The sequence below is a fragment of the Phaethon aethereus genome, assembly GCF_964289735.1.
Source record: "Phaethon aethereus genome assembly, chromosome: 17".
Lineage (NCBI taxonomy): Eukaryota > Metazoa > Chordata > Aves > Phaethontiformes > Phaethontidae > Phaethon > Phaethon aethereus.
Window position 1 is genome coordinate 13,725 of NC_138593.1, and position 17,244 is coordinate 30,968.

Sequence of the window (17,244 nt, forward strand, 5' to 3'; positions counted from 1 at the left end):
TAAAAAACACAAGTAATGGAAGCAGTAAGCATCACATCAGCAAATGCCAAGCTCTTACACAAAACCCCTCTTTCGGGAGGCACTGTGATATTCTGTGTACCTGCTCATTCCAGAGCCAGATGCTATGGCTATCATCTCCACAGTATCCAAGACGGCGAGAAACAAAGTCAGTTACGCTTGTGAGAAGTCATCAGCCCCATGATCCTCCTTGCTGCTACCCCAGCTCACCTCAAATGCTCATCCGTTAGCAAAGGTGGCCCGCACGGCACCTGCAAAACCAAAAAAAAAGGTCAATGCTTAACCAGGTTGCCATGTCATATTGTGCTATAAGGCACCAAGCCCAACAACTGGCTCACCTTCTCAGACCACTGTCAGCAGGTGGATTTGCCCCCCACCCTCACCGCCAAGGCTGCATCCAGCACCTGCACAAAAACAAAGCAGAAGGCACATACTGAAATATTGCCCCAAAAACCACAGTCCGCCTACAGCGGTTCCTGTCTCCTGCTGCTTTACCTTGACTGACCTGCCTCTGCCGTTCACAGGTTACCACAGTGAGACTTCAGTACCACCTGTGAAACACAGAGGGATGCTTATGCGTTGACTAATGATAACACACCTAGAAAAACAACTCCTACTTCAGCCCAACCAGTCACTGCTCACCTTGCCCAAGTCACCTCTGGTGCCGATATCCTGCTTTGCTCGTTGTATCATACCTTCAAAATGAAATAGAGACAAACCATTATGCAGTCACATAGGCACCAGTCACATCTTCCCTCCGATACCACATGCTGACCCACCTTCACACGACACTCCCCTCATCACCTCCGCTGCTCTCTGGTGCACATCTTGTCCCTCTGCCTCCGAAAACAAATTATTAAACAAGTCACTTGGATGCAGACATAAAGCTTAAGAGTTCCAGACATCTTGCTTCCAGTTAGGAATGCCATCTACAGTCCAACTACAGACTGTCTTTTAAGAAAACTTTTAGACCGAATACTAAGGCTTGTATGTGTGGGGTTTAGCACCTTTGAGATTCATCAGTTTGCTTCACCGCTATTGAACAGCCCCTCCCAGATGCCTGTGACCATCTTTGTAAAACACTGTTGAAACAACTGTCCACTCAGCCTGCCAACGGCTACTTGATCCAGGGTGACTGGACAACCTTTGCCTAAATAGTCGAGGCATAGTGACATACTAGCCATAAGCTCTTACTGCTATTGCACCTACCCCTGACTCTACACCCCAGGCAGAGCAGCTCCATGCCAAACACAAACACACACGGTACAGACCAACACAACACAGAACACCACAAATGGCACAACTCAAAGACAAGAGACAACCGTCAGCAAGAATCACGATTCCTGGACCCTCGACACTGCCGGGCAAGAAGGCTGAGGAAGCTCTACGGCAACCCCAGAGAGAGTCGAACGTAATGGGCCGCCACAAGAAGTTCCTCTCAAGACTGAGATGACTGACGTGCAAGAAGCCTGCCTTCGAGACCTAGCAGCATCAGGATGCGGGGAAGAAGTCCTAGTCTGTGCAAAGGGATGCCTATAGAGCAGAGCTGCTCACCTGGCCTGGAAGGCTGCCGCAAAAGAGGTTCAAGCTGAGATGAAGGACCGACGCATGCTTTACGCTTGTTATGCGCAAAAAGCGGCAACCAGTTGGCACGATGCTGATGAGTACGGCCGTTCGAGACCCTAGCGATGGCGCCCGAGATGCATGCCGTGCCCCTTGAGCACACACAAGTATGAGAACATCAAGACCTGAGGGTGGTCTAAGACACACAAGACAGACTACACAACACCACACACGGGCTGCAACTGCCCTGCCTGGCACACGCTACTGGACTGCTGAAGAGTAACCCGGCTCCCTTTGCCTGTCCAAAAAGGGGACTGACTCTTCCCGGACAGCCCTTTCCCCTACACTAACTTTAAAACCCCTCCCGGCAGTTCCCGACCTCGTCCCTTCCTCCAGCTGGCCTCTCCCCAGCCCTGATCCCTCAACTTAGCTTTCAGAGTGCAGAATCCATCAACAAAAATCCCAAAACACCAACATTGCTGCACTCACCAGGTTCCTCTATCATGCGCAATAAAAAACAAGTACTGGTGGCAGTAACCATCACATCAAGTGCCAAGCTCTTCCACAAAACACCTCTCGAGAAGCGCTGTGATGTTCCACTCACCTTCTCATTCCAGAGCCGCACAGTACAGCCATCAACCCTGCGGTACCCAAGAGCAAAAAAATAAAGTTACCATTACCAGTCACTAGCCCCATGTTCCTCCTCGCTACTACCCCCACTCACCTCAAATACTCCTCCAATTCTAAGGGGCACACACAGCACCTGCAAAACCAAAAAGTTAAATGCTTCACCAGGTTGCCACGTAGTATTTTGCTGTTGCACGCCAACACCACAGAAAACCGCCTCACCTTCTCAAACTGCTCATCGGCATATGGCTTCACCCCTCTGAGGCTGTGTGCAGCACCTGCACTAAAACAAAGCAAAAGGCACATACTCCTCCAATTCTAAGGGGCACACACAGCACCTGCAAAACCAAAAAGTTAAATGCTTCACCAGGTTGCCACGTAGTATTTTGCTGTTGCACGCCAACACCACAGAAAACCGCCTCACCTTCTCAAACTGCTCATCGGCATATGGCTTCACCCCTCTGAGGCTGTGTGCAGCACCTGCACTAAAACAAAGCAAAAGGCACATGCTGAGATGCTGCCCAAAACTGTACTCTGCCCACAGCGAGTGCTGTCTCCTGCACCCTTACCTTGGCCGCTTGCACACCGGGCCTCCACCATTTTCAGCTGCCACAGGGAGACTTGCACAACACCTATAAAATACAAACAAGGGATGCTTATGCTTTCACCAAACATGACACGTGAAACAAATGTTATTTCAGGCCAACCGTCATTGCTCACCTTGCCTGAGTCACCTCTGGTGCCAATATCCTGCTTCGCTCATTGCCTTGCATGTGCAAAATAAGAAAACCACAAACCTTAATGGACCCACATAGGCACCGGTCACATCTTCCCTCTGACACCATATTCCAATCCACCTTCTCATGGTGCTCTGCCTGTCACCTCCACTGCTCTTTGGTGCAAATCTTTACTCTCTGACTCTGAAAACAAATTATTAAACAAGTCACCTGGATGCAGAGATAAAGCTTAAGAGTTCCAGAGGTCTTGCCTCCATTTAAGAATACCATCTAGAGTCCAACTACACACTGCCATTTAAAAAACAACCACCAAACTATAAGCCCCGCACAAACAAGCCTGGACACCTTGGAGATACCATTTGCTTCACCACCATTGAACAGCCCCTCCCAGATGTCTGTGACCATCTTCCTAAAATAGCATTGAGGCAACTGTCCACTGAGCCTACCGACAGCTATGCGATACAGGGTGACTGGACAACCTTTGGCTAAACAGTCGAGGCATAGTGACATACTAGCCATAGGCTCTTACTGCTATTGCACCTACCCCTGACTCTACACCCCAGGCAGAGCAGCTCCATGCCAAACACAAACGGTACAGACCAACACAACACAGAACACCACAAATGGCACAACTCAAAGACAAGAGACAACCGTCAGCAAGAATCACGATTCCTGGACCCGCGACACTGCCGGGCAAGAAGGCTGAGGAAGCTCTACGGCAACCCCAGAGAGAGTCGAACGTAACGGGCCGCCACAAGAAGTTCCTCTCAAGACTGAGATGACTGACGTGCAAGAAGCCTGCCTTCGAGACCTAGCAGCATCAGGATGCGGGGAAGAAGTCCCAGTCTGTGCAAAGGGATGCCTAGAGAGCAGAGCTGTTCACCTGGCCTGGAAGGCTGCCGCAAAAGAGGTTCGAGCGGGAACTTCTGAGATGAAGGACCGACGCATGCTTTACGCTTGTTATGCACGAAAAGCGGCAACCAGTTGGCACGATGCTGATGAGTACGGCCGTCCGAGACCCTAGCGATGGCGCCCGAGATGCATGCCGTGCCCCTTGAGCACACACAAGTATGAGAACATCAAGACCTGAGGGTGGTCTAAGACACACAAGACAGACTACACACCACACACGGGCTGCAACTGCTCTGCCTGGCGCACGCTACTGTGCTGCTGAAGGGTAACCCGATCCCTGTGCCTGCCCAAAAAGGACTGACTCTTCCTGGACAGCCCTTTCCGCTTCGCTAACTTTAAAACCCCTCCAGGCAGTTCCCGACCTTGTCTCTTCCTGCAACCGGCCTCTCCCCAGACCTGATCCTTCAAACTTAGCTTTCAGAGCTTGTCTCCTTGCTCCACCTGCCCCTATCACTTACAGGTTTCCACACTGAAGCTTGCGTACCACCTGTAAAACACAAACAAGGTCCGGTTATCCCTTCACCACCATTATAATACCTGAAAAATAACTGCTACTTCAGCCCACTAGCCATCGCTCACCTTGCCCGAGTCCACTCCAGTGCTGTCATCCTGCTTCGCTCATTGCTTCGCACCTTCAAGAAAAAAATAAACCAAAACTTATAAGCTAATCATACAGCTGACAGTCGCATCCTGCCTCTGACACCATATGCCAACTCACCTTATTACAGCTGGTCCTTCCACATCTGCAAAAACAACATTCAGCAAGTCACCCAGATGCTGACAAATAGCTTACCAAATCCAGAGGTCTTGTTTCCATTTAGGGATACCATCTAGATTCCTATAATAGTCTGCTGTTAAAAAAACCACCAACATTAAGCATATGCATACACACCTTAACACTTCCAGATTTAACCTATTCAAGTACAACTCAATGAGCCTCTCCCAGATAGTTCCAGTCATCCCCTCAGCATCCTCGCCTGCTACTGCAGGCTACTTTCTCCGAGGTAGACTGTACAGTCTCTAATTAAATGGTCTAGGCACATCAACACTAACTAGAGACTCTTCATGTTAGTCTTCCCCTCACTAATATTGCTCCGCCTCTGGGCAGAGCAGCTCCAACCCAGACACATGTGCAGACTGACACTGCACACAAGACAAATGACTTGACGCTGACACAAAAGACGACTCTCGGCAAGAAGAATTACCCCCAGAGGGAGAGCACTTTTAAGTGAGAAGGCCTACGGGGCCACAAAGAACAATCTTCGGCTGCCCCAGAAGTCAAACTCCACAGCCCGTGACAAAAAGATATGGCCTCAACAATGACGATAGACATGCGAGAAGTCTGGCTCTAAGACTCGAGACCAAAAGGGTGCAGAGAAGTAGTCCCAGAAAAGGGCTCCGTGAAAACAGACAGCTCAGCAGCAGATATGCTGATGCATCCTGGATCGCTGCCACGAGAGAAAACCATCCGCAGACTTCTCAGAGACGAGACACTCGAGACGGGTCTGTGCATTGAGCCTAATGCAAGAAAGGAAGCACTCACTTAGCATTCTGATGAGTCGAGGTGCACGAGACCATCGGTAGGCTACCCATGTGCCCACCTAGCACAAAAAAAAGGAACATCAAGAGCCAATTAACATGTGATACTGAGCACAGAAAACGGATGACGCAAACTACCTCCTTACCTACGAAACCCCTGAGGGAATTACAGTGGTGGTCAGCCAATGGAAAAACCACAGTGGTGTGACACGGTGACCCAAAGATCTAAAATGGACCCCTATCGACTACAGAAACCGGTGCTAAAAACAAAATACAGAAGAAAAAGAGAACATAACTGCCATGGCCAATACTGGCGAAAACCTCACTGGATGCTTAAGGAAAAAGCCAAAACTGGAATAACAAAAAAGCTCACGTGCCCAGAACTGTGGTAAAAGACAGACCCCTAGCTGGACATTGTTATGAGCACAAATAATAGACATCATCTTCTCCAAGAAATCCCACAGAAGGCGGTGACAAACCTACGCTGGAAATAAGTGCCTGGATAATGGCTCCCGGTAACGCTGACTGCACGGTGAACGGAGGGAAGCAAAAATTAAGTCGCGAAGGAAGTAAAAGGCACAGAGAAGCAAAGACCTCAGAGCGCCAGAGGACATATTTTCATATACCTAAATGCTTTCTGAGATGAGACTCATCCGGTCTCGGACATTCGGTCCTGCATATTGCAGCATGGACGCCCGGATGGTTTACGCCGTGTCTCTCGTGACTTTGTCATACTTCCTGTCAACTGTGGGGAGACTAAAACAGAACAGGCCTCACTGACACCCAAATCTAACTACAAAGCCAATCTGAGAAAGGCTGATGAGCCCTCCTCCCTTTCCCAACCGTTCCCCAGTCCTAAAACTTTAGGAATCCCTTCTCTTGAACTGTCAGGGAAGGAACCCCGCTCCCTCCCAACAGCCCCTTTCATGTGTTTACATCCCCCAAACCCCCTTCATCAGATGCTCCGTGGAGACTGCTCTTCTGAGCTGTGCCCTACATTCTGCAGGCACCTCCTATCTCCTGTCTTCCCTCAAGCCCACAAAATAAGTGAAGTCTTGACACTGCTGCAAGCTGCCAAGGTTCTAGGGACAACACAGTCCTGCACTGGCAATTGGGAAAAGCAATGAGCTGTCCCATACCCTGAAAAACTCTATGCCATATATCCCCCCCCCCCCTTTCTTGAGAAATGCTAAAACTATATGTACAGATGCTTATGAGATGCTCATCTTAACCCCTGCTAAACATCCTCTCCATCAGACCTATTAAGAGAGATCATATGAGCAACTTCCACAGCATACAAACTGGTGAAGATGACAAGGTTCCATCTTTGACACAGTCAGGCATTCCAGGAAAATGCAATGCACCTAAGTTAAAAAAAAAAGTACAAAAAACAAACACGCTATTAAAGCACCTTGCTACACCTGAACACTCAATACAAAATTACTGACCTGAAGAAAATAAATATACAAAAAAAACTATATAAAAGTGCACTTTCCACTATCTATGTGGCTTTACCACAGCTGGTCCTGAAGCTCTTACATCAGCTACCTGTGCTTCTCTAAGTATCAAAACACATCTACGCTAAATAGCTGAGCCAGCTCAGAAGCTGCAATGGCCTGCAGAAACAGCAAAGCACTAACCTGAAAGAAGCCCAGAGGCTGAATGAGCTCCCCGAGGCGAGGCTGTGGCTCATATACGCCGGGCCCTGCCCACCACGCTTCCCACAGTCCCCTGGGAGAGAGGAGGGGTGAACCGCCAGAAGGCATAAAGGCGGCCAGAGAAGCGGCAGCAAGTTTTCTTATCTGCCTTAAATTTACAGCATGTGAAGCACTAAACAGAGAAAGTGACCTTTCCTGCATATGACTGTACCTGCTCTTAGGATGGGAACTACATCTATTGCATCAGCCATGTGACCGGGTAGGTAATTGAGCTTCATTTTTCTGGGGCATAGATAGAAAAAGATATATGTTGTACTCAGCTACATAAGAAAGTAGTTGGCTAAATGCAATTACTATATTTTTATAAAAAGTCACATGCTTTACTTTCCTATAAGAAACCCAAAAGGCTATGGGGTTACGCTTCATTTCTTGAAGACCACGCACGCTACCTAACTTCTACCGGAACTGTGTTCTGCGTAGGGCCGAATGACAAAGCACAACTAGATCCCATTCTAAGAATTCATTCCCAAACATATCTCTGGTTACAAAGTAAATTATTTACTGTAAGTCACCAACAATTCAGAGTCGCCTTGACGGCCTCTCTGACTGACTCCCTTAACAGAAGTAGATGAGTCCCAAAGGACAGAAGTCACCAAAAAACCACAGAAATACAAGAAATGTCGCAGAAACTGTATAAAGCGGCCTAATCGACACCAAAGTAGCTAAGGCAAAAATAAATTAGAAAATGCAACAAAAACACCCTAGGAGATGAGGCAATAACCTTCATCTACATCGACACATCTGAGAAACAGAAGAGGCGATCCGAGCTGACAATAGACGTCATCTGGGTACCAGATACCGTATAGAAACATACCGTAAGACAGAAAACAGACCGCTGTGGAGCACCAACATGGTGACAGAAAAGGTTCTGGTGGAACAAAAGGCATCGCCACAGGGATCAGAGAGGTCTCAAAGGGGCCAGAGAGACCAAAAAAGTCTTGGGGATGCAATGAGCTCAAAAGGGAATTGAACAAAGTACAGATGTCCTCAAGGGACCGAATGGAGGCGCGTTGAGCGGATGAGAGGATGCAAAGACCGACCGGGATAATGGATGCGGACGTGGGAAGGGTTCAGAGAGGAACAGAGGGGTGCAAAGCAACCTGCTGAGCTGAAACAGGGCTCAAAGGCATAGCGGTTGTCTCCCGAGAGCTCGGCAAGGGGAGCAGAGGAGTCCCGAGGGGGCCCAACACCCCAAAGAAGCCTCAGAGATAACAATGAGGAACTCTGAAGGGGATTTTGACAAATTACGGATGTCATCGGGGGGCTGGAGGCCAAATGAAGGCATCCTAAACAGCAGAGATTAAGATAAGAGCACTCTGATGTGAAGAAAAAAAAAAAACCAACCAACAAAACCCAGAGAAATCAAGGGTGCTACGAGAGTGCCGTAGTATGAGAAAGGACTCTGAAGACACGGTTACAGAGAGTAGAGGAATTATGAGGGGGCAGGGTAAGAAAAGAAGGCTTGGAGACACTTTGAGTGAGGGCCTCAGTGTCTCAGGAGGGCACCTAGGCAAATTGTAGGCAACTGAGAGAGGCACCCTCGATGGCAGAGGGAAGGATAAAGGCGCGCTGTGTAGCCAATAAAGATGGAAGAGAGTACCAAAGTCTGCCCGAGAGCTCAAACGAAGCCGTGGCACACAAAGAAGGTCTCAGGAGGCCCAGTGACCGGGAGCGGGGGGATCGTGAAAGGCTTGGAGGGATAAGAGCGATCCAAAGGGAGGTAAAGCGCTACCCAAATTCTGTGAAGCACCAGAAAGATTTCAGGAGGCATCCTAGATGGCACAGAGAAGAAAAAGAATGTTTTTTGGGGAACATCAAATAGATAGACAAAGACATAGAAAATTTTACAAGTGACAGGGTATGGGACACGCTAGAATGAATCAAAAAATGAAGCCGGTGACCAGATAAAAATAGACAAGAAAATTTAAACGTGAGGGGGTATGGAACAGGTGGGAAACAATGAAAAAGAGGGGGAGACATCCTAATAAAAGCAGATGTAGAACAAACATTTTAAAAGTGATGGATTACAGGAAACAGGAAAAAAAAAAATAGGGACAGGAAGTGAGATAAAAGTACACTGAGAAACAAAATTTCAAAACGAAAATAATTAAGAGTAAAAAATTGGAAAAGGAGGGACAGTGAACTGCATAAAAGTAGACATAAAAGAAAATTTTTAAAGCGATGCCCTTAGGAAAAAATAAGTAAAAATAATTAATAAATTATGATGGCAAACGAGGTGAAAGTAGAAAATTTTAAAGGCCAAAGGATCAAGAGAGGAAAGAACTAAAAAATAGCGGCAGCAACCTAAGTGCGGACAAAGGCAGAAATATTGAAAAGCGATGGCGCTAAGGAAAAATACAAAAAATAATTAAAAAATAAAGACGGCGAACGCAAGAGAAGTAGAAACTTTTAAAAGCCAGAGGGACTAAGGGCGTAAGAACAAAATTAGAAAACTGTGACTGTGAACTAAAATGGAGATGTAGAAAGAAAACTGAAACATGGAGGATGCTAAGGAAAGACAAATACTTAAAAATACAGACATCAAAGGCGGGGGTAAAGCAAGCATAGCAAGCACGTATAAAAAGCGATAGGCATTAGAGAAATAAAGGAATAAAATACAGAAGAGACAGCAAAGTACAAGAGTTGGAGAAAAAGGAGGTAAAAAGCAAAGGCACTAAGGAAATGCAAGAAATTAATTAAAAAATAAAGGTAGGCAAATAATGACTGTGAATGGGATAAAAGTAGACAGAAAACTTGAAAAGCAATGGTACTTATGGCAATAAGAATAAAAATGTAATGATGGCAAACTAAAACAGATATGTAGATAGAAAATCTAAAAAGTGTAGACACTAAAGGAATACAAAAAATAATTAAAAGTAAAGACAGCAAAGGAAAAAAGTAGGCGAGAAAACATTTTAAAAGCGAGAGGGATTAGGGAAATAAAGGGGAAAACTGGAAAAAAAAGTAGTGACAGCAAACTAAAGAAAACTTTACAAAGTACAAAGAAAACTTAAAAAGTAAAAGCGCTAAGGAAAGACAAGACATTGTTACAAAAGAAAAAGGAGGCAAATAAAGACCACGAATAAGATCAAGGCAAGTGGAAAATTTTAAAAGCGATAGTGAATAAGGAAATAAAGACACGATAAAGAGAGTGATTAGATTGAAGTAGACTTAGAAAGCGAATGCAAGAAGCGACAGGGTACGCGATAGCCGGGAAAATTAAAAAACGGCGATATGCAGCCCGATAAAAGTAGACGTAGCAGGAAAACTTAAGAAGTGATTGGCTACGGGACAGACAGGAAACATTTTAAAAATAGCAACGGTGAACTAAAACAGAGAAATAGAAAGGAAATGTAGACGTGACAGCGCCTGGGACAGAAGAAAAAATTAAAAAATAGAGACAGTGAACAGGGTAAGAGTAGCCACAGAAATAAAATTTAAAATGGACAGAGAATAGGAAATTAAATAAATGGAGACATAAAAAGAAAATTGTTAAAGCGACTGGGTACAGGACGGAAAGAGAGGAATTAAAAAAATAAGGACAGGGAGTCACATAGAGACATATAAAGAAATATTATAAAGCGCCAGGCTGCAATAAACACAGGAAAGCATTAAAAAATAGGAAGAGGGACAACATTAGAAGGAAGGAGTGAAAGAAAATCTTAAAAGCGACACGGTATATGGAAAAAATGGAGGAATTAAAATTTAGCAAAAGGGAGCCAGATAAAGGGAATTGTTGAAAGATAAATTAAATACCAATGAAGTACCAGAAATATAAAGAATCATCAAAAAAATCATGAAAGGGAGCCAGTTAGAGGGAAATGTAGAAGGAATTTGAAAAAGCAACCGAGTACAAGAAACATGGACAAGAATTAAAACACAGGGACAGGGAGATGCACAGAGAACATAGAAAGAAAGTAAAAATACTGATAGGGTACAAGAAACACGGGAATATTAAAAAAACAGGGACAGGGAGACAGATAGAAGGAACCATAATAAGAAAATTTTAAAAGCAACGTGGTACCAAAAGCACAGGAGATAATTAAAAAATAGGGACAGGGAGATGGATAGAAGCAAACGCAGGAAGAAAGCTTTTTAAGGGATGGAGTACAGGACAAAAGGAGGAATTACAAAACGGAGACAGGGTGCCAGAGAGAAAGAAATGAGAAATTAAAATGCAGCAGGGTACAAGAAACACAGGAAAGAATTAAAAAAAATAGAGAGGGAGCCATGGAGAAGGAAACATAGAAAAAAAATCAATAGGTGAAATGGTACAGGGCAGAATCAGCAGAAGAGTAACAAGTTTTGGGAAGCTGGATGGGTAGGTGGGCCAGCAGAGAGGGAGACGGAAGCAGGGACAGGCAGGGAGGCAGGCAGAGCTCCGGGGCAGGGCGGCAGAGACGGACCGGGATGCACGGGAGAGAACGCGTGACTCACCGCAGCTCCTGGTGCCGACTGGAGACCTTCACCGCCCCGACGCTTCTCTCTCGGCCTCTGCTCCTTCCTCCTCTGCGGTGCCGCCTGCCCGACCCTCCCCGGCTCGGCAGCGCACAGCAAACGCCTCGATGCTCCTCACCCGCATGGCTTCCTCGATCCATGGCAGCTCATGCACGTAGCCGGTGGAGGCACCGAGCTCCCAGCACCACGTGCTGGTGGTCTGGCTTGGAGGGATCTCACCTCGCTTCAGGGACTGTCTGTTCCTTGCTGGAGGCACCTGCCTGCAGCACCCTCCAGATTCTCTCCTCAGCCGGTTCCCCTTCATGGACTCCCTCAGGCAGGCATGCCCAGGCAGCCCCCTTTAGAGGAAGACCCTCTTCACACAGCAGGGCCAGCCCCCCCTCTTGGCCTCACTGGCCACACCTGTTGCTGCCCCAGCCCCAGCTGGAGCCCGTCGGGAACAGGGACCGTGGCCAAAGCCCCACAGCACAGAGCCCCTTTCCCTGGACCTGTCCACAGCCACGAGCTCTGCCCCCAGGGCTGCGACCACAGCCGGGGCGCACAGAGGAGGCAGGAAAAGGTTATTCATTAATGCACCTCAGGAATCCTGGCTGCGAGTCGGCTGTGAGGCTCAGTGCCCAAAGGCAGCAGGACAGAGGGAGACAAAAGGAAGAGACAACGGGAGGAAGGACAGAGGGACATAGAGAAGAGGTGTGGGACAGGGAGCCAGAAAACAGGACACTGTGAACAAGAGAGGGACAGGGAGTGGGACGACAGTGCAGAGAGGAGAGTGGAAAGACTGCGCTGAAAAACAGGGATGGAGAGATGGGGGAATAAATGAGGGAGACCGGGAGCAAGAGAGAAAGGTGGAAGGGACCAGCAGGACAACAAGATAGAGACAAGACAAGGACTGGGGAAAGCGATAGGGGAAAAAGAAGCATAGACAAGAAATTAAAAATAGAAACAGGGAGCGGGATAAAGGTAGGCATAGAAAGAAAATTTCAAAAAGCAACAGGGTACGAGAAACAGGCCAGAACGAACAAATAGGGACAGGGAGATAGAAAGAAGGAGACGTAGGGAAAAAATGTAAAAAAAGCGGTGCGGTACAGGACAGAGAGGGAAGAATTAAGAATTAGAGACAGGGAGATAGGAGACGTAGAAAATTCTAAAAGCAACAGGATACAATAGTCATAGACCACAACTGAAAAATAGGCACATGGAGCTGCATAGAAGGAGATGTAAGGAGGAAAAACGACTGGGTGCAAACCACAGTGCCAAGAAATAAAAAAATTAGGTCAGGAGGACAGAAAGAGGGAAAGGTAGCAAGAAAACTTAGAAAGCAACTGGGTTCAAGAAATATACGCAAGAATTTAAAAAATAGGAATGGAGAGGTGGAAAGGAAGTTTCCAAAGCAGTGGAGTACAAGAAACATGGGCATGAATTAAAAAGTAGGGACAGGGAGCCTGAAAGAAGCGGGGATGACCTTGGCTGGCCGCCAGGTGCCCCCCAAGCTGCTCTATCGCTCCCCCTCCTCAAAAGGACAGAGGGAGAACATACAATGAAAAAGGTTGTGGATCGAGGTAAGGATAAAGAGATGGCTCATCAATTACTGTCACAGGCAAAACAAACTCGACATGGGGAAAGTAATTTAATTCATTTTATTCATTGTCAATCGAATTCAGAGTAGGGTAATGAGAAGTACGAACAAATCTTAAAAAAAAAACCAAAAACACCAAAACACAACTTCCCTCCCACCCCTCTCTTTTTTCTTGGGCTCATCTTCACTCCTGACTTCTTCACCTCCTCCACCCGCGCGGCGCAGGAGGACAGGAAGCGGGGGCTGTGGTCAGTTTGTCATGTGTTGCCTCTGCCTCTCCCTCCTCACGCTCTTCTGCTCCACTGTGGAGTCCCTCTCGTGGGGCCTGCCAGAACACTGGCTCCTCTCCACAGGGCCACAAGTGCTGCCAGGAGCCTGCTCCAGCACAGGTTCTCCATGGGGTCACAGCCTGCTTCAGGCACATCCATCTACTCCAACATGGGGTCCTCCATGGGCTGCAGGTGGGTATCTGCTCCACCGTGGACCTTGGTGGGGTGCAGGGGGACGACCTGCGTCATCACGGTCTTCGCCATGGGCTGCAGGGGAATCTCTGCTCCGATGCCTGAAGCACCTCCTCCTCCTTCGTCTTCATTGACCTTGGTGTCTGCAGGGCCCGTTTCACACTCGCTCTATCGCACATTCTACGCGGCATTTTTTAGCCCTTCTTAAATACAGCATCACAGAGGCACCACGGGTGTTGCTGATGTGCTCAGCTTTGACCAGCAGCAGATCTGCCTTGGAGCGGGCCGGAACTGGCTGTGCTCAATGTGGGTGCAACTCCCGGTGTCTTCTCGCAGAACCCGCCCCTGCAGCCCCTGCCTCCACCCCCAGCTAACAAAACCTTGCCACGTAAACCTGATACGAAAGTGATCGGCTGCAGGAGAAGTGGGGGATCGAAAAATAATGAAAGGGAGCCACAGGAGGGGAAAAAAAGTAGCGATGGACTACAGGACGCAGAGGAGGAAGGGTGAGGGAAGCAGACTGAGAGAGGTGGAGAAAAACAAAGAATAGTGCTAGGCCGCAGGGCAGAGGTGGAGGAATTAAAAAAAGGAGACGGTGAGAGACTGAGAAATACCAGAAAGCCTCGATGAGCTAAAGGGGAGAGGAATTAAAGAATAGGGACAGGGAGACAAACAGAGAACAATAAAGAGGAAAAGGGGCTATGGGACAGAGAGGGAAGACATTACAACATAGGGACAGGGATGTGGAATGAGAGAATCTAAGAAAGAAAAAGTATATCTAGAACACAAGGCAGAGAAAGAGGAATTAAAAAATAGGGGTGTGGAGCGGGGCGGGGAACGACACAGGAATTGTGAAGGGCTAAAGGGCAAATGGGGGGGAACTACAAAAATTGGAATAGGAAAACAGACAGATGCAGAAAGACAAAAATAGCAATGGGCTGCAGGGCAGAGACACAGGATTGTCCTGGTTTCAGCTGGGATAGAGTTAATATTCTTCCTGATAGCTGGTATAGTGCCACGGTTTGCTTTTAGGATGAAAATAATGTTGGTAACATTACTGATGTTTTCCGTTGCTAAGCAGTCAAGGACAGTTCAGCTTTTCATGCTGGCCGGCCAGCAAGAAGGCGGGGGGTGCACAGGGAGCTGGGATGGGACACAGCCGGGACAGCTGACCCAAACTGTCCAAAGAGATATTCCGTACCATACGATGTCATGCTCGCTATATAAATTGGGGGGAAGAAGGAGGAGGTGGGACACATTCGGAGTTTTGGCATCTTGTCTTCCCGATTAACCGTCACACGTGACAGAGCCCCATTTTCTTCGAGATGACTTGAACAGCTGCCCGCTGATGGGAAGGGGTGAATTAATTCCTTATGTTGCTTTGCTTGCGTATGCGGCTTTTGCTTTACCTATTAGCCTGTCTTTATCTCAACCCACAAGGTTCCTCACTTTCACCCTTCCGATTCTCTTCCCCCAGGGAGGAGCGAGTGGCTGGCTGCATGGGGCTTAGTTGCTGGCTGGGGTTAAGTATGGGGGAAAAAAACCCAACAGGGACAGGGAACAGGACAGAAGCACAGAGAGAACACAAAAACCGAGAGGTAGAATGACAGAGAGAGAGGGGGAGGGAAGCAAAAAGTATTACAGCGATGAGAGAAAGGGGGAAGGGGCAGGGAGGGACTGGGATGCAGTAGAGGGGCACGATGGCCCCAAGGGTCCTAAACTCACCACAGTTCCTACTCTCGGAGCTGCCGGGAGAATTTCACAGTATGGACGCATCTTTGTCTGTCTCTCCCCCCCTTCCTCTTCTATCACTTGACTGTCATTCACCTAAAAGTATAGATTGGTGTCTTACAGCTCTCACAGTACGAGGCTTCCCAGGTACGCAGCCTCACACGCATGCATGCTTCGTGGCCGTACTGTGCTTTTCGTTACACGTACAGACCCTGCCGTGCACGTCGACGATCGGATCTGCTGAGGACTGCACTAAGAGGGGTCCTTCCTCACCCCTGCGATACAGGCTGTCTCCTCGCTGCAGCTGGATCCCCTTTATTTGATTCTTCAATTGCTTCACCTTTTTCTGGCCTCTCCAGCTTCAGCTGTGGCAGCTCCATGCTGCAGCTGGTAAACGGTCTGGCTGTCCCTTTTCGCCCATGCTGCTAGGAGAATGAGGCCAAAGGCAACCTGCACAAACCTGAGCCAGACGCATGAAACAACATCCCCGGAGAGGAACAGACAACTGAGTCCTCCATGCAGCCCCGGGGAGAAGGAAAGAACAAGCGATGGTTATCCACAGTGAAGACTGTAGCTCTCCTCAGGCAGGAACTTCTCCTTCTGCAGGAGCTTCTGGAGACAGTGCTCTTTCCCCAAACCGGTGCTAACGGCACTTTCATTTACGGTGCGATAAAGCATATTCAAGGGCCACCTTGCTGTTGGGAGGACGAGATTTGAGGGCAGCCTGTGGCTATGGGACAGGCTTCAGGGGAGGTGCCGCAGCTGGGTGCACCTGCACAGGGTGAGCAGGGCTGCAGACATTCCGCTGAGTTTGGGAAGCAGATAGCGCCTTTTCCAGGGGGGTGGGAAGGCCTCCAGGTACCCAGAGGGGTGGGGGCAGCCATCTCCTACCCCTCTTTCTGCTTCCTCTCCACCAGTGCTCAGAAAACCCCTGGGAGCTGCCCTGATGGGGCCCGGCTCCAACTGACCGCCGGCCTGTCGGTTGGAAACTTCGTTGCAGCTCATTGGTGCTGTCGGGCAGAGGTGCCGCAGCGGCAGCGTCCCCTGGGGCTGCGGCCCTGTGATGCAGAGGGGCTGTCACGGTCAGCCACGCTGGGCCCCGTGGGGGTCCTCTGGCCCATGGCTGCAGCCATGGCCCTTTACACCTACTATGTAATCTGCTCCCTTGGACGCCCTGATAGCCACTCACCGAGTGGAAAGGAATGCAGACACGGCCATGAGCGCAAAGGAGACAGCAAGTGTTTATTTGTTAACACATCTAAGTCCTGGGAGTGATTCTGCTCTGGGGCCTGGTGCCCGTACACTCACTGTTCCCCTGCGATGGCTCGGCAGTCATTATAGGAGCAGGAAAATACAGCGATGAGGTGCAGGACAGAGAAACAGAAAAATAAGATGAGGGAGAAGGCCTGAGGAGCAGAGAAAGAAAGATACAGCGAAAAGGATGCTGAGATGGAGAAATCAATAAGAAAGGGATGAGGAACCTAGAGGCGGAAGAAAAACAGGGTCAGGGAGCAGGACAGAGAGAGAGAACGCAATGAGTGCGGAGCAGAAAGGATGGCTAGAGAGTAAAACTGAATGACAGCAATAAAGAAGGTGTGAGGGAGAGAAAAAGACAAGGAACAAGATGGAAGGATTGAGGGGAAAAAAGAGAAGGGCGGATCAGGACAAAGAGAGGGAGAGAAAAAAAACAGTGATGGACTGCAGGATGGGAAAAAAGGTCAAGGAGCAGGACAGAGGGGGACAATCAGATGGGGAGCTGGGCATGGGGATATAGTGAGAACCGATGAGACAGGCAGCGGTATGGAGATATAGAGACAAAAATTTAGGGGGAGGATGGGGGACAGAGAGAGTAAGATAAAAGGGACAGGGAGCAGGGCAGAGATGGAGAAAGAAAGATTAGAGAC